General features: G+C 34.9%; 1 protein-coding gene across 2 annotated transcripts in view; it reads right to left on the bottom strand.

Moving 5' to 3' along the window:
- The window catches only part of LOC117289676 (alpha-(1,6)-fucosyltransferase-like), a 66,617-nt gene that overhangs the window by 32,288 nt on the left and 17,250 nt on the right, over positions 1–17,079 (bottom strand). Inside the window, exon 1 of one of the 2 annotated variants that reach the window (XM_033770918.1) lies at positions 3,618–3,637. The exons of the other annotated variant lie outside the window; for it this stretch is intronic. The gene's annotated coding sequence lies outside the window, so the exon portion shown is untranslated. Of the gene's footprint in view, positions 1–3,617; positions 3,638–17,079 lie in introns of those variants that run through there. 2 annotated transcript variants of the gene reach the window in all.

The raw sequence follows: 17,079 nt of genomic DNA, 5'->3' as shown, positions 1-17,079 counted from the left end.
AGTAAAGGTCTCAAATACGTCAAACATATTATATACCTTAGTGTACAGATGAAATCAACAAATTTCAGGATGATTGTGTCATCAATGATGTCATAACATTAAATTAATGAAATAGTAGCAATGTAACTATCTTCAACACCAAACTCAGCACATACTTATAAATCTGAAAGCCTGCATTATAAATGAGCTATGACGTCATGATGAAGTCATCAGTATAAGTTCCTTATTTAAAAAAAAAAAAACTACCTAAAAGCAATAGACACTATTGGTAATTACTCAAATTGATTTTTAGCATAAAAACTTAGTTGGTAAAGAGCAATGGAGAGCTGTTGATGGTATAAAACATTGTGAGAAACGGCTCCCTCTGAAGTAACATAGCTGTTGAGAAGAGAGGTAATTTCTCATTAAAATAATAAAAGCCTTTTATGTATCTGAAAGCACACTATGTTGCGCAACAAGGCTATTTTTTTCATATTCTCTTGCAAATTCGATGACCAATTGATCCCAAATTTTCACAGGTTTATTGTTTCATGCAAATGTTGGGATACACCAAGTGAGAATACTGGTCTTTGACAACTACCAATTGTGTCCAATGCTTCCAAGTTTATAGTTATCATGTTTGGTATAAGAGCGTGCAATGAAACAGGTCTTTCTGCATAATTATTTGTTCAGCTATTAGGGGACAAAAACTAATTGTTTGCCAACAAGTTGTTTTTCTTGGACAAAACATTTAAGAGCAATTATATCTTAAAGCCATTGGACCCTTTCGGTAAACAGTATTGTCCAAGGCCCACACTTCGTGTATCACAACTTCTATATCAAATAACAAACCTGTGAAAATTTAGGCTCAATCGGTCATCGGAGTCGGGAGAAAATAACGGGAAAACCCACCCTCGTGTCCGCGCATTTCGCCGTGTCATGACATGTGTTTAAAATAAATCCGTAATTCTCGACAACGAGAATTGATATTGTTTTAATGTTTTCTCAGAAAGTAAAGCATTTCATGAAATAATATTTCAAGAGAAGTCTTTCACCACTACCTTCTGTAAACCCTGTAAGTTATTTAAAAATCTGTGAACTTTTTTTTTTTTTTCTGTACCAAAAGGGTCCAATGGCTTTAAAGGAACAATACAGAATTGTTTTTTGCTAACAAAACAGTTGCTGGCAGTGTAAGCGCTTTATGTAATCCACCATATACATAAACTGACAAACCTCGATCGGCCATCTGGGTCACGAGAGATCAATGAAAAACAAATTACAAATTTTGCATTGCATCGATGCCAAAATAACAATGAATAAAAACGCTCACTGAGCAAAAAACTCCAAGCGCGAAGTTAGATTATTTATTTCTCATCAACTATGACATTTCAGACAGAAATATTTTAAGGGATGTTTTCAACTGTCATCATTAGACCGTGTAAGTTTTATGTAAATCTGTGATCTTCACGATTTTTGTTTCTAACCAGTTCTGTAACGTTCCTTTAAAGTATCCTGTGTCCCAACACTAAAGTCTTTGATATACATGTAGGTTACCAATAAGGATTGTTTTGCATATTAAAGTATGGTGATATCAAAAGATTTCAAAGATACATAATATGTAAAATTTGTAAATTTATTTAATTAAAAACTACTGAAAGGACAATTTTTCTTACGCGCATTCTTATTCTACATTTGACCATTAAACAATTTCAAACAAACAGTAAGTAGAATGAATATATAAATACGAACCGTAAATGCACAAGAAATTTACAAAAACCACTGCAACATAATGGTCTGAATCAACAGACGCGCATTCTTATTCTACATTTGACCATTAAACAATTTCAAACAAACAGTAAGTAGAATGAATATATAAATACGAACCGTAAATGCACAAGAAATTTACAAAAACCACTGCAACATAATGGTCTGAATCAACAAAAGTATAATTATACACTGTAGCTCGAAGGCATGTTGATCCAGTCACATAGGGAGGCAAAAACACCAGAAAATATTTTCTTTGAAAGAAAAGTAACTTATATAATACACACAAAGCAAACAATTTAAATAAAAAATTATAAATAATAATACACACAAAGCAAAAACTTTAAATAAAAAAATAATAAATAATAATAAACACAAAACTAAACAAAATACAAACAATTACAAAACTTGGCAAAAAAACACACCAGAAATTAGACAAGCAAATAAATAGTTATATAAATATTAACTTAAAAAAATATAGATATGAAATATAAATAAATGAATGAATAAATGAATAGATATGTAAAAAATAAATAAAGCAACAGGGTTCTCCCAGTGTACAAGCTAGCATATATAGGTCTGTAAAAAAAATTGCCAATACGCTGCTGAAAGGCCAAGCACATTTTTTCCCCGCCCGATACGCTTTTCAATTTTTGAATACCTCTTTTCAGTGACGGCAGCAAACGATCATACTATCACAGTCTTCTCTGTCCAGTGCCTTGGCCAATGAATTTATAATCCATCAGTAATGCTTTCTTCGTGCATGGAGGAAGCGTCGTGTGTGTCTTTGATCTATAGATGTTATGTACGATATGTATTCCCGGCGCGCAGCTGAAATCAATCACGATCACATACAGAAAACAACGCATTCCTTTTTTGCGTGCATGCTTGTGTGAAGCGAGAAAGCACACATGGCCACAGAAGTCAGTTAACTGTTTTCCTTCGATGCCGCGTGCACCTTTTCGCGAAGACGGTTCAGGTACCATTGAAACTATGCTCATTCTCGAGTCGAAGAGAGCATGCACATTGATCACTTAATCCCACCTGCGTAACCCGCGCTGCCGTCACTTGTGGCAACATTATTTGTTTCATTTATTGATACTGAACACATTATTTTCCTTTTTTTTTTTTTTTTTTACAACCTTTTTTACTTTACAAAGAATGGGTTCACCACCCATAGGGGAACCCCTGGAAATCTTTTTTTTATTTAATGAAACATCTTTTTATGTGATATTAAATAAAAATGGCCTTGTTTGACCATTATATTGCATTTTGTTTTAGTTTAAGGTCTCCTTCTCATTTTTCAGTTTTCTCAAACAATAAAATGTTGAAATAGTAGCAACTTCGAAGGCTTTAAAATACACCAGTCAGAGAGCACCTAGAACTTCAAATTTTCCGTAGCCCTCCAGCACCCCTCACCCCTTGGCCAAAGGGCTTCACGTTTTGCGCTTGAATGCTTGGAATGTCACTAAGCCAGACTGAAAAGCCCCAGTTTTCAACCCTGAAGCATTCTAGATTGTCTGTGGTGCAATATAACAAAACTACTGACTGCTGTTTTAGCACATTATAAAATGATTTTCATTAACTTTGTTGTATTTTATTTGCAACAACAAATGGTCAAATGGTATTTACAAAGCTCATTTAATGATTTTTTATATGAAAATTTAGTTCACTGAAAATTGGAAATGTTACAATGAATCAGTAAATTAAATGTACCGACCCTTGAATTCATTGGGGGGAAAACAAAGTGCCAAAAAATTGTTCAATAATTTATAGGTTTCACATATTATTTAAATAAAAACAAGTTACATAACAATTGAAATATCCAATAATTATTTACTAATAATAATAGTTTCAAATCCATACTATGATACCTTAAAAGCAATGAGTAGCATCTGTGTAGATCTTGATCCTCTGAAACTAGTTGAAGGCTTAACAAATGAAACAGCTTTCCATCATCATAGATGTATCACCCTTCCTCCATGGTACACAAACAGGTATGCTTATTAAAACTGCAGCAACAGACTCTACTGCAATATTGCAAGTAAATTAACAATGAAGTGGGCCCTCTCATAGGGAGAAAATACACTAATTAATATGCAACTGGTTGGTGTCTGCTCATGTACAACCCATCTCAAGGCCAGTGCTTATGTAGGTTTAATGCTTTATGGCTACTGCACCCATCACTGGTTTCAAACCTGATGGCATGTCATAAAAGTGAAGGCCTATTACACACAAATTGGAAATGTAAAGAGCATAACTTGTAACACACTATTTGGTCAAATAAAAAGGTCAAACATGTTTCTGTGAAACATAATGTGCTTTTTTACATCAAATTGGTTATCATCAGTCAAGTATTTAAATGGTCTGAATCAATTTCCCCAAATAATATTGAAAAAAAAGTCAATTTCATATAGGAAATCTAGAGTTTGTGGACAAACTCTTGGTGTTCGGCTTGAACGTAATAAATTGACAACGTAATTGAAAATAAGGCCAATATTGTGTGCAGGTTAATGTATCATAATAATCATGTAATTTTTGTTGATCTTTATCGAAGATCATACTGCTCAGTCCAAACTTCATAAGATGAGTGTTGGTTGAAATTGGGGCTTATTTCCCACAGAGCTCAACAGGATCAGAATACTGTGATCGTTCATGCGTGGATTGCTGTACTGTATGCTGCTGCAAGTGCAGGGGAGCTGATGCATGCAGCAGAAAGAAAATGATGCACGTAGGAGCTGATGGATGCCATCGGCGTGTGAAGGATGGATTCTTATCCAGTCCAATCCATTTTGAAGGGGCTTAAAATAGGCCTACGTATTTAATTATTGAATAAAGGAAAAAAACTTGCCAAAAAGAGTTTTTTTTTAAAATTATATTTAAAGAAACAATTAACAACAGCACAGAAACGACGCTGCAATTACATGAATTTTAAAAAGTTGTTTGTATCAATAACAATTCTGCCAAATAAATAAAAATACCACTTGATCGTCCAAATTTTTCAAAAAAAGAGGAGAATGAGGGCCTTTTTTCCCCACATTTGATTTGGGAAAAGCCCCTAGGCCAGTCCTTTTGAAAGGATGGATTAAAAACAAAAACAAAAATCGAAAAATAAAAATACTTCAAATAAGGATGCGGCCCCCCAAAAAAGATGCCGGGCGGGGGCAATCGTCTGGTATTTATTTATTTATTTATTTTTGCCTTATGAAAAATAAAACGATCATAGCAAAAGAAGTCATTTTAAATTTCAAAAAATAAATAACTTTTAAAATAAAACTTGTAGTCAGATACCAACAATGACTGTGCCAAAGTGGGGATAGGCCAAGTTTATTTTACAATCTGGTAGGGATGCTGTCTACTTTACTTGGGACAGTAATTACTTCGGTTGGGGCAGTAATTACTCTACGTACTGTAGTTGGGACCCCCTGTCCCAACTGTAAAATGACTGTCCCAACTGTAGTGGGGATAAGCCAAGTTCATTTGATAATATTTTAGCTGGTAGGGATTGTCTCAACTATAGCATTGTACTACAGTTTGAACAGTACTCTGGTTGGGACAGTCCCAACTGTAGTAACTTCGCTTGTTCGTTGTCTCTGCCCATACTACCAGGTATGTATTTTTTTATGTCAACAAGTTCACCTTTAGGCTCCAATGAGAAACACTGTTATTTTCGAGAATAACTTAAGAATAATTAAGTTACCCACTCAACCCTTCTACTCGGCCCCTGCACTCTAGCCACAAAAGTCAAACTATCAGGGTCCATTTCTAGGGCGGAAAATTTTCAAAGCTTTATAACTCAAATCATACCTGCGAAAAGCCACTAATTTCAACAGATTCACATTCCATAGCAGCATACATTTTTCTGCGGTGGGTTTTGGTCCTCATATATTCCTCATAAACCCATCATTTTCGTGAAATAATGCAGCTCCCAGCGTTAAAAATTACCATTTTGATTGATTCTCACAGTTTGCAGTGTGTACCCATACATTCGCGCGTAATACGCAAGACTAGGCAGTTCTTTGTCATCGCCACATGACTGCACAATGTAGGCATACAAGCGCGTCGTGCGAACAGACACTGTGAGAATACGATCAAAGCAGGAACTGCTGTGTGGAGGGAACAGAATATCAGATGTCCACCTCACTTTTTTGATTGACTGTTGATATAAAATATGCACCAGAGTATAAAATTACACACCTTGTTTCTTGATTTAGTATTTTTAGTACAATTGTGTTCAAAAAAAGAAAAAAGAATAGCAACCAACAGTGATTTTTTTTTTTTTTTTTTTTTCCCCTCGATGGAATACGCGCAGAATGGTAATTTTGGCCTATTTTGTTCTATAATACAGACAATAGACGACAAGTTACGTCCAAGACATCAACGCCAAGTCCAAGACATCAACGCCAAAATCCTGCTTACATACCTTGTTAGCATTCAAATAATTTGTGTATGCAAGTACGGTACATGATCCCTCCACAAAGCGTGCGCATGTGTTGTGACACATTTTGGAACAATGGCACAAGGCACAAGAAGAACAATAAAGTAAAATAAATTTTTAAAAAGATAAAAAGGAGCAGTTTTGCCCATGACAAGATTTGTCAAAGACAAGGAAGACTACTTTCACAGGTGGTGATGTTAAAAACTAAAATTTTGCATGATTTTGAATGTTGTTTTTAGAAATCTAGTTTAACAAAAAACTGGGAACAAGGTAACATAGAAATCGAATGTAAAAGTAACGGTATGGGATGCAAATAATAGATACATAAACTCAAGACTTGCTCACCCACCCCCACCCCTACTTTTCAGTAGTAATCGATGCCCTTGCTAAAAAACTATGTTACTTCAGAGGGAGCCGTTTCTCCAATGTTTTATACTATCAACAGCTCTAATCTATCAACAGCTCTAAGGCGTGTACGGAGTTTTCAATGACGATTCCGATGATGTATTGATTGTAATAATTCCTCAAGTACATGAAGATCATAAGTTATGATTTTTTGAAATAATAAACTTTGAATTTTCATAACTCAAGAATTGATGACGTCATCATGACGTAACTCAAAAGGTTTCCTCTCCTGATAAATAGCTAACTATGTGCGAAGTTTCCAGTTCTTACGAGTTTGGGAAAGGTACTTTTGTTAGCGGACAAGGGACGCTGAGAAGAAGAAGAAAGAAGAAAAATAAGAAAAACCAAACAAAAATAAGAGGTTTTCCGGGCTGTTGGCCCAAACACCTAATGAGTTCTGTAAACAAATACTGATTCTTCAGACATCAGAGAATGCTGGAAAATGACAAAATGCACAGTATTCCTTTACATAGGTTTTCTGTATATCATGTTAGTATCAATTGAGATGCCAATTGTCAGGGGTATAATTAACACCCAATCCATTACTTCTCCCCTGAGAATTCTTCAAATGATGTGAATGAAATTGAATGGGATGGTGTACAAATATCAGAGCAAACTAAAATGCATCCCAATCTGTTTTATTCCTTTGTTCACCTAATGAAGCAATTAATCAACCTTCGGCGTCGGGGGAAATTTAACACATCCAGTCTACACATAAGGAACAAAGCCATTTTTCCTGGTAAAGGGTTACGTGTTGTCAGCCATAAAAGTCATAAAATATAATTAGCAGATTAAGCTCAGTGGGTAGATGCATAACAACTGAGAATATACATGTAGGATTATGTGAAATTGTCCATTTCAACATATTTCAGTGAACCATGTTTACATCACAGAGGCACCACCAGCCAAAGAAAGAAAAGAGACAAAAGTAACATGGGAAGAGAAAATTAAAGGACATAGAAAACCTACTAATATGGATAACTGTTTCATTTTGTAATTGACATGAACCAACAGATTTATCACCCCACTCCCTATATCCTTAATAGACATCATTTATTTCCTAACCCCTCCACTGTTATTCCTCCTAATATTGGTGCTATTCTTTAGGTGTTCCTAGGACAGCGCAAATACCTATTGTTAATTTTGGCACTTAAAACAAAACTTTCAGAAAAGTCTTTGCGTAGATTTTGTCATTACCCTATTGCTTTCTTTTTTAGCCTTGTTCTTTTGTTACTTGAAGTTTGACCCCAATTCAAGAGACTTTGGTGTAAGTGTTTTGATATTGAATGTTGGCACATACTAATAGGACCCTATACTAAAGGTGTACAACAAGATCAAGTTTTGATAATAGGACCCTATACTAAAGGTGTACAACAAGATCAAGTTTTTAATCATTCATTCTTTCAATCTTTTAAATCAGTTTCAAAACACCCATATGAGAGACCATGGCTTGCTTTTTGCATGAATTAATGGAATTAATGGAGTTCCTTTTTTTATTGTGGATGTAAAACCATGTGACCTTTCCTTCAAGTCAAAACCAGAAGAGCCTTATTATTAGTATACTTAAATTGCTTCAACCATGTTGTAGTCTGGCAAGGGTCTCATTTAAAGAAATGTTACCGAATACCTCAAATAATTCCAAAGCACCTGCTAGTGGCAAGTAACAGATAATTTAAGATGTATTTTTAGTGCATATCTGTGGCAACGTTTACAGTAGTCTTTTCAAAATTGGTATTGAAATGACTCTTATGAAGACAACACATGTGTGTTAAGTTTCAGATTAATGACATCATCAGATGCAAAGTTACAATGTAAAGACCCTTTTTTCATTAAATAGATTATCTGGAAAATCAACTGTGAGAGATTTAACCTCATCTTTTACTTTATGTGTCTAGCTATAAGTAGTCATCACCAAATTTTGCACAATTTATATTTCACCCTGACCAACCGGCTGGAAGTGATGCACTAAAAGCTATGTGTACACACTATGAAAAGCAAAAGTGCACTTTTTTATTTATTTGTCTAACATATCCCATATCCTTACTTTTGATTTCTTACAAGTCACTATTATTAATGTAGGCAGTACTTCGGTTGTTCTAAGACCCATGGCACATACAGAAATGAAATGCAGCTACATGTAACCTATAGCAAGAAATATATCATGACGAATCATGACATTGTTTTGGAAAGAAAATGGACAAAGATAAACATTGCTGTGAAACACTGCGCTTGCCAAGAGATACGCTGGCTGATCTAAAAATGTGCACAACTCAATTATTCACTCTATACTTTTTTGTTAGATGGTTCTGTTCATGTCACTGGTCCAAGTTATCAGCTCTGCATGGTCATGATTCAAATCTGTTTTTATCTTTCTCTAATTTTACCATCCACATTTTGTGTTTTTATTTTTTGCTTCTTATTATATTAGTACCTTTCAGCTCTTTGTTTTAGCGCATTCAAAACATATTAAAAAGATAAATAGTTTCAGCTCTGTAGACAGCATAAAAGTGAGTTTGGACAAATTAACCCTTTGCCTTTTTAGCCTAAAACAGTGATAACGTCATATTAATCACCAGGGCACTCTGACTTAATTTTTAAATTGTATTTTTCAGAATCAAAATGCATTCCTCCAAAAATGACCAAATTACAGTATCAGATAACAACAAAGCTTAACTTTGGACTTGGAGAGTGTGAAAAAACAAACATGAGTTAGGATATCCCCAAAGAACAAGGTAAACAACTAATTGTGTTGTAAAATAATTCAAATCTTCTTTTAAATGTTAATTATTGTTTTACTTTATTTTCTGGCATCTCCTGTGCAATTTGGCCTCTTTTAGTTTGGGGAGGGGGTCCACTACTGGGCAGTTCCACGGGGTCGGACGTACATTTCGGACACTTTAACAGAGTGTATTATTACAGTGGTATAAATAAAAGGAATTTTTATTCTGGATAGAGGTATAAGGCAGTCACTAAAGTTATTTTATCAAAAAATTATTTATCCATGTCTTTGGATATGGACGCCATTCGCCCAAAACACCATGGTGTCGGACGTACTCAGAGAAACGCCTTTTTATGAAAACCAATATTTGTAGTTCAAACTCTGTAATGTGTTTGAACTTTAATGCAATTTTTTCTTATTTATGGATTCATCAGACCTCTGTCATTACACTTTACCATAAGACATTTGGTTTTTAAATTTGAATTTTAAGGAACGGCATTTAATATATTGGTGTCGGACGTACATTTCACAGTGTCGGACGTACTTGTCCGAAATTGCATTCAAAAATAGGTAACAATCAGTTCAACTTTTCACTTTTGTTATAAAATAATGATTTAATCTACCAATTTGGTGTTGTAATATCAGATTTAATCATTATTTGTTGAAAAAAGTGGTTTAATTGTCAAATTATACCACGTTTTGAGATCAATAGAAACAATGTGCATGTGTAATGCAACTTGTACATGATGTACATCCGTATCCTTATGCATTGCTGTGGCAACCAAAACTGGCAAAACACCCAAGTTTCAAAATGTTGCCTAACAATGAAAGATATGAGTCTGCAAAATAACATTTGGTCCAAATATATTGTAGATTGGACTTGTGTTTAAAAAAATTAAAGTTTAAAGTTCTTGGTGGGTAACTGTTGCCAAGGTCAAAGGTCACCAAGAATTTTGGTGTTAAATGTTTTGATATTTTCTCTCAAGAACCAACTTTAGAGCATTGTCAACAGTTTACTAAATGAATGAGAGCTCTATCCATGCTTGGGGGTTACCACATGTACCTGAATTTAACAAATATACTGCAAAAACCAAGCTTTTCTTATATTAATTATAAGTACCAGTGGGTTTTGGAAATGGAAATTAAAATTTTCTGCGGATTAAAATTATTGTGTTTTTAGCAGCCAGTAGAAAAAAAGGGGAATGAAATACACTTGTTTTGAGGCAAGATTTGAGCGATCTGGGTGAGAGTTACCCTAGGTACCAATTTATAGCTTTGTATGATATTTGAAAGGCATTCAAAAAGGCTTTCACATAATTATTTTGGAGGTGTCGGACCTACTGGTGTCGGACGTACGAACAAAATGCACGTCCGACACCAGGATTTTGTACGATTAAGAAGATTTTTTTAAAGAAATAATTCCATGGTTAGATAGAGGGCATCAATTGTGCTTTGTAGTGTAAATTTGAAAATTGTCTGCCCACGGTTGAAATAGGGAGATTAAAATATTCACTATTTTGGTGTCGGACGTACATCGGAAAAGTAAGTTTCCTAAAATATTGAATATCATAAAATTTTGAAAGAAATTTTTAATTTTTTTTCCATCATTGTGTTGTAACCATAGCAAACTTCAAACAGGTGCAAAACCAAAACAAACACTATTTAACCACAGTAAAAATTTTGATTAATTTGGCAAAACATTATTTTTAAGCCAATTTCACTATTTTTAAAGTATTTTTTCAGTCGAAAATAGCACTTGAGCCGCTGAATATTTTCAGTAACAAATTATATTTTATTAAAATTCATACAATTAGCTACAAAATGATGCCTCATTTGCCACATTAGTGCCATTTTGAAATTTTGGCACTGAGGTTTACATTTCTATGGAACTGCCCTACTCTTTCATGTTTTAGCGTTTGTTTGTTTGGTTGTTTTTTATACAAACTTTAATGATTTTTCTTGTTAAGGTTATTGTTTTATGTGGTATTGTGGTGTAACTTGTGCAATTTTACATTTTAATATTTTATATGTTGCTGTACAATAGGATTGTAAATTTCATGTATTTTTATATACTTGACGAATAAACCATTCAATTCAATTCAATTCAATTCAATAAAGTGATCCCTCTAACGCCACTTAAGTTCGATCATTGGCTTTGTAGCACTTACAGAGGTTGAATGCATTTTGACTGGCCAAACTTGTTGACCTCCAAACAAAAATATTGACAAAATTGGGAGACCACAAGCATAGGGCTAAATATAGCCCAGTTGGTAGAGTGCCAGCACATTAATCCAGAGGTCACAGGTTCAAGTCCAGATCTAGTAATTCTTTCTTTGTTTAACCCAAAATTATTTAAAATCAAACTGCATGTAAAATTAAATTGAAACTGAACCGGATTTGACATTTCATCGTTGGAAATGGGTAAGAACATTTCAATTGTAAAAAGGTCTGACCTACATACGAAGCCTACTGCAGTACACCATGTACACACAATATACTGTTTGCACATGGTGTAGGCCTTTGTGGACAACTCAGGATAATTCATAACAAAAACAAAGCTGACAAATATCATGCTTGATTTAAGTCAATTATCTCTGCTTATTAACTGGTAACTTTACTCTCATTTTGAGAGTACAAATCTCATCAATTCCAGCAAGTCATCTTTAGATGATTAAGCTAATAAATCAATCTTAATTGCTTAGCAAATTTGTTGGCTCAAGAAATATCACCATGACAACAACGGTAAGATGAATCTAGAAATTTTCTGTACTAAGAGCATTGTTAGGAAAAGTATATATGCAGTTAATTTCCACTTAATAATGAAGAGCACTGTTGGAAGAGATGGTCAATAATGGAGAGTTTCTGAATGTGGTGGTATATCCATGTCACTCATTAAATCTTACACGTATGTATAAGTGTGACCCGTTGTGACCTTTACTTCAAACAACATTTTTAAAAATTCACGCAAATAAAATATTTCCTATAAAGGCTTGTTTACAAAAAAATTATATTTGTTTTAACCAACTCTTGTAATTTGGACATGTATGTCTATAATTATAAGTATTATGGAATTCTTCTCTACAGCATAATTAAAACTCAATATTGAAATTTAATTGACCCAACTAAGGGTGGCACTTCCCCCCCCCCCCACTTGTCAAAGCATTTCACAGGCTAAAAAATATTATCTCTTTGAGATTTGACCATCAACCCTACCCTCATTAATTATGAACATGAACTTTGTGATCACAAACCTGGCGAACTAGTAAAGGAAGGGATTTGAGTCGCCCCCACTGTTTTCATTCGCATTTCGCGCCCGAGCAGCCCATTATTTCAAACCCATTGCGGATTTCTATATTATCATAAGCTGTGTAAATGAGCCATGGATTACAAAACAGACTAGAAAAATTTTTACAAAGCAAAGAAACACGTCAAGTTTATTGTAGGCCTAAACACTTTACATTTTGTAACATTTTTGAAAACATTGTATTTTATTATGAATAAGTTTCGGCAGAGGGAAATTGATCCCTCTTCTGGTCACTTAGAGTCCCTTGGGAGAATAGACGTGCACTTTTTACCTCATTGCCAGTCAATAATGTGTATAATAGTGGTAGTATAATAGACTGTTTTCACTGAAATTTTGCACTTTGGCAAGTAAGACTGCGTATGTGTATTTGGGATTGTTATTTTTATTTTTTATTTTATTCATTGATGACTAGTTTTAAAGGGTTTACATGGTCTAGGTATTTTTTGTAACACAATGTCCACAGATTGAATTTTAGCTTACACAGTTTGAAGATAATGATAGTAGCTTCACTAAAATATTGCTTACTGAGGCGCTGTTGTTTATAGAGAAATGAGTAAAACACTGTCACCAAAATAATATTGGTCCAAGTTTTAACATGTAAAAGGTATTTTAAAACCAGTTATGCTATTTTACCGTGACTGTGTTTTATTAAAATACAATTTTATATGCTGAAATAACTTTTCTGGATTTTCGAAAATTAGTGAATTTGTTAACTTGCTCCTCAAAAATTGCAGCAACTCAGCAAGTAAAATTTTAAGGAAGCTTTCTACCATCATTAACTTCACACCGTGTAAGTTAAATGTAAATCCGTGGACATTAGGGTTTGTGTCGGCTACAAAGTATCCAAACCCTCCCTCCCCAATTGAAGTTTTGGATAGGAAACAAATTTGTTTGACATCCACAGGCTACATGGACTACATAATTAACAGAGTGGAACATTTATTGGCTATTTGAAACACTAATACTACACAACTACAAAAAACATAGGTTCCGATATGTTAAAAATTAAATGAGCCCGTGTGTCTATTGTCACTTGGGTGAGACTTCTATAATTATTCATAACTTAACGTGTGTCTCAAAACACTTTTTGAAAAGGCTGCAGAATGAAGGAGTATATGATTCTGGAGGAAAGTTTTATATGTATGGATAGCTTGGACTCAACTTTCATATGACACCAACAAAGTCTGAAAAATTGATGCTTGGGTGAGCACTACTCACTTTTGTAAAAGGGTATTAAAATTAGGCTGCGCAGGAATTGGCCTAGGTCCTTTTGTAAGAGGTGAGTCCTTTGTAGCTTTAATCCAAGACGTCGGCTTCTTCTCAGGTCAATGGGTAACCTGAAGAATAAGTAGCCAACATCTGTGACATTCCTTTTTTTTAACAATTCGTATTTGAATTTAAGGAATTTACTTAATACCCATCTGGTTATTAAACAAATCAATGAGATGTTAAACTAATCTTACAATAACTGAAATGTGGGGTAAAAATTTTATACAAAGTCACATCCTTTTTTTCTTCTTTTTTTTAAACAAAAAAACAAAAAAAACAGTTTGAACCCCCTCACCCATCCTGACTCCCATGAACACATCACTGAGTCTACCAGGAGAAAGGTTACAATGCTACAAGACAAAGTATGCAATTCCTGTCTACTCATGCATAACAAATGGTTTAATTACCCAAACAAATTCACTCAGCAAACCCAGACTGTACACAATTGATGATGAATTTATCATATCACCCTGAATTTTGTAAGCTCCAAAGGACTTAATTGCCTCTCATAAATTGCAAGGCTTATTCATACACAGCCTACATGTAATTTTCATACCCTTTACAAAAGTGCTCACCCATTCATGAATTTTTTTTGTTTTTTTGGGGGGGGGTTTTGGTTTCATTAGAAAGTTGAGTCTATAAGCTGTCCATACATATAAACAAATCCCCAGAGTAATATAGTTTTTTATTCAGCAGCCGTTTCAGAAGTGTATAAGTGTTTTTGAGACATCTGGTACAAATGGTTTGAACGACACTTGACATTACAAGAGTTACAACCAACACAGACACACTTCAGACACAAAAGGGCTTCATCTGTTCAGAATGTCACTAGATACTCCAGTCAACATTTATCAATCATTGATCAATCATTGATCAATCATTTGAACTATCATTGAACAAACAGACACTTCACAGCTTTTTGACCAGCGATATGTCTGATCTTTGGTTTTGAAGAGATTTTAGGCCTATTGAATTTATGAAACAACATGTTTCTTCCTCCATTGCTCACACTGTGTAAAACTGGAGTACTGAACAAACAAAAACCTAGAAATACTTGTATTTTGCAAAGCAAACACAGGAGTCTCGGGTATTACAGAATAAACAGTTGTAAAGAAGTACTTGTGTATAATCATTGATGTAGTGTAGTTTGTCAACTGAGTTTAGTTATAAGTTATAACTAGAAAAATGTCATATTTAGTTTTGGAAATATGGAACCTCTTGTTTAAAGGATGCTGTATCATGTGATGTTTTCAACTCGCCTATTTTCAGAAAGCATGGTCTGGGCTTTTTAACATGTACCATTGTTAACCAAGAGGATAAAAAAAACAAAAATATTCCAACTCACTTTAAACAAACAGTTTAAACATCAATATTTACAAGAAATTAAAAAGTGTGGGCTTAAATTTATCTCCAAGCATGTGAAACATCCATGAACATTTACAATTTCTCTATTTTACTACAAACTCCTACATTTTAAGTATTACCAACTACTGTAGCAATGATGTTTTCATCTTTATAATTAAATTTGGTGTGAACTTCCTCCCCGTGGCACTGCAAGATCTGACCGTTCGCTTTCGCTCGGTGACCTCACCCCCTCCAGAATAAGGTTGTGCTGGGCTGCCATCTTGGGTGTTGGGACGCCATTTTTTTTCTTTCTAAAGTGAGCTTATTTCTGACATGTGATTGGTCCATTGCTACCTCAGTAGGGAGTCGCCTCGATTTCCCAGCTCTCTCAAAAATTAACGTCCGTCTATGTCGTTTTTTTCCCATAACCGATGTATCGAAAATTTTAAATCGAGTATACTCGATAATATCCAGTATTTCCCATGCGCAAGATGAAGCCTAAAACAGCACTTGGTATACTCATAAAGGTAGATATATATAATCCTGAAGACTGATAGTTTAATAGGGTTACATTTAAACCTGTTTCTGTCTGATCCCCGAACTTGTTTGTAGTCCAAACAATATCAAATTGCGTAGTCCCGCCCCGATTATTTCTGGTTTTACAACAAAGTATGATCGCCGCTACTGCTGGCTTGGCCAATGGTGAACGCTACCCACAATTCTCGACTCGTGATTGGCCATCATTGGCCGTCTCAAAATTACACAGAGCCTTTGCGAGTTGCGTGACTCGCCGACATTAAGGTGTCAGTTGCCGATGCATTGATGAAGAAGTGTCACTCAAGTTGTCCGACGGGCGTGTACGGGCGGCTTTGAGTTGAGATCTGTGGTATGGTGTGGAAATAAATCTAATTTGGTGCGGTTAGATCTACATTTGGTAGACAGGCCCGCTGTTCGATGTCTATGTTGAGAGTGAAGTGTGTAAGGAGCGTTGCGCTTCAAACTTTGTCAACACTAAATGTAGTTCCTAACTTTTTCAGAAAATAACGACAATTCACGGCAATTTAGCCGTGCCCTTTTTTATCCAACTACCATCTGTGGCCCTTTTGCAAAATTGTTAGAAGCATAATAAATGTTCGCTTGTATGTTTACACTTTTACGGTTGAGAATGGTTGAGATAAACATCGGAAAAAATTTCACCAGAAAGTCCTGCAAAACACAAACCTAACACTCCGCGTTCACAATATACAACGCACGCAGCAGTCACATAGTTTCCAATAAAGGTTCGTATAATATTTTACTTTGCATTCTATAAAGGCAAGAAACATTGAACGCTAGCACGCCCTCTATTGGCGAAATATCACAGTGCATCACGAGATATCGCCTTGACCAAAGACTGCACATGTCTGTGCATGTTTGGGCAAATGGGGTTTTCCATAACCACCAACGCTGGTGTGCATGCTTAAACCGTACAACAGCATATTCTTCGCTGGTACGCATGCAATAGCCGCCGACAGCATTGTCTGCCAAGCATATAGTTCCTCGAAAATGTTAGCTTTTTTACGAAAACAACACAACATGTAGGCTTTATTTGACCAAAATTACGCCAATTACGATACCTTGGATCGATAGACAGATTATTTTAGTGAATATCGTAAGATTTTTTTCTTCCTTGTTTTGTCTTGTTGTTTCGGGGAAGTTTTTGCGAGGTATTTTTGCAAAGTCAAAAATGCTGTGATGAAGACGCATTGATTTTGATCACATGAGCGATTGGAAGGTGATTTAAAACAGCCGATAGGCTGCGGCAGCAGCAGCAGTTTCTTTTGAGGTTTTACTGTGCGCTCGCCGCGGGTCGTGAAT

The sequence above is a fragment of the Asterias rubens genome, chromosome 1, assembly GCF_902459465.1.
Source record: "Asterias rubens chromosome 1, eAstRub1.3, whole genome shotgun sequence".
In the NCBI taxonomy this organism is placed as follows: Eukaryota; Metazoa; Echinodermata; class Asteroidea; order Forcipulatida; family Asteriidae; genus Asterias; species Asterias rubens.
The sequence above is the reverse complement of the archived record's forward strand: the minus strand, read 5'-3'. Positions and strand labels throughout refer to the sequence as shown.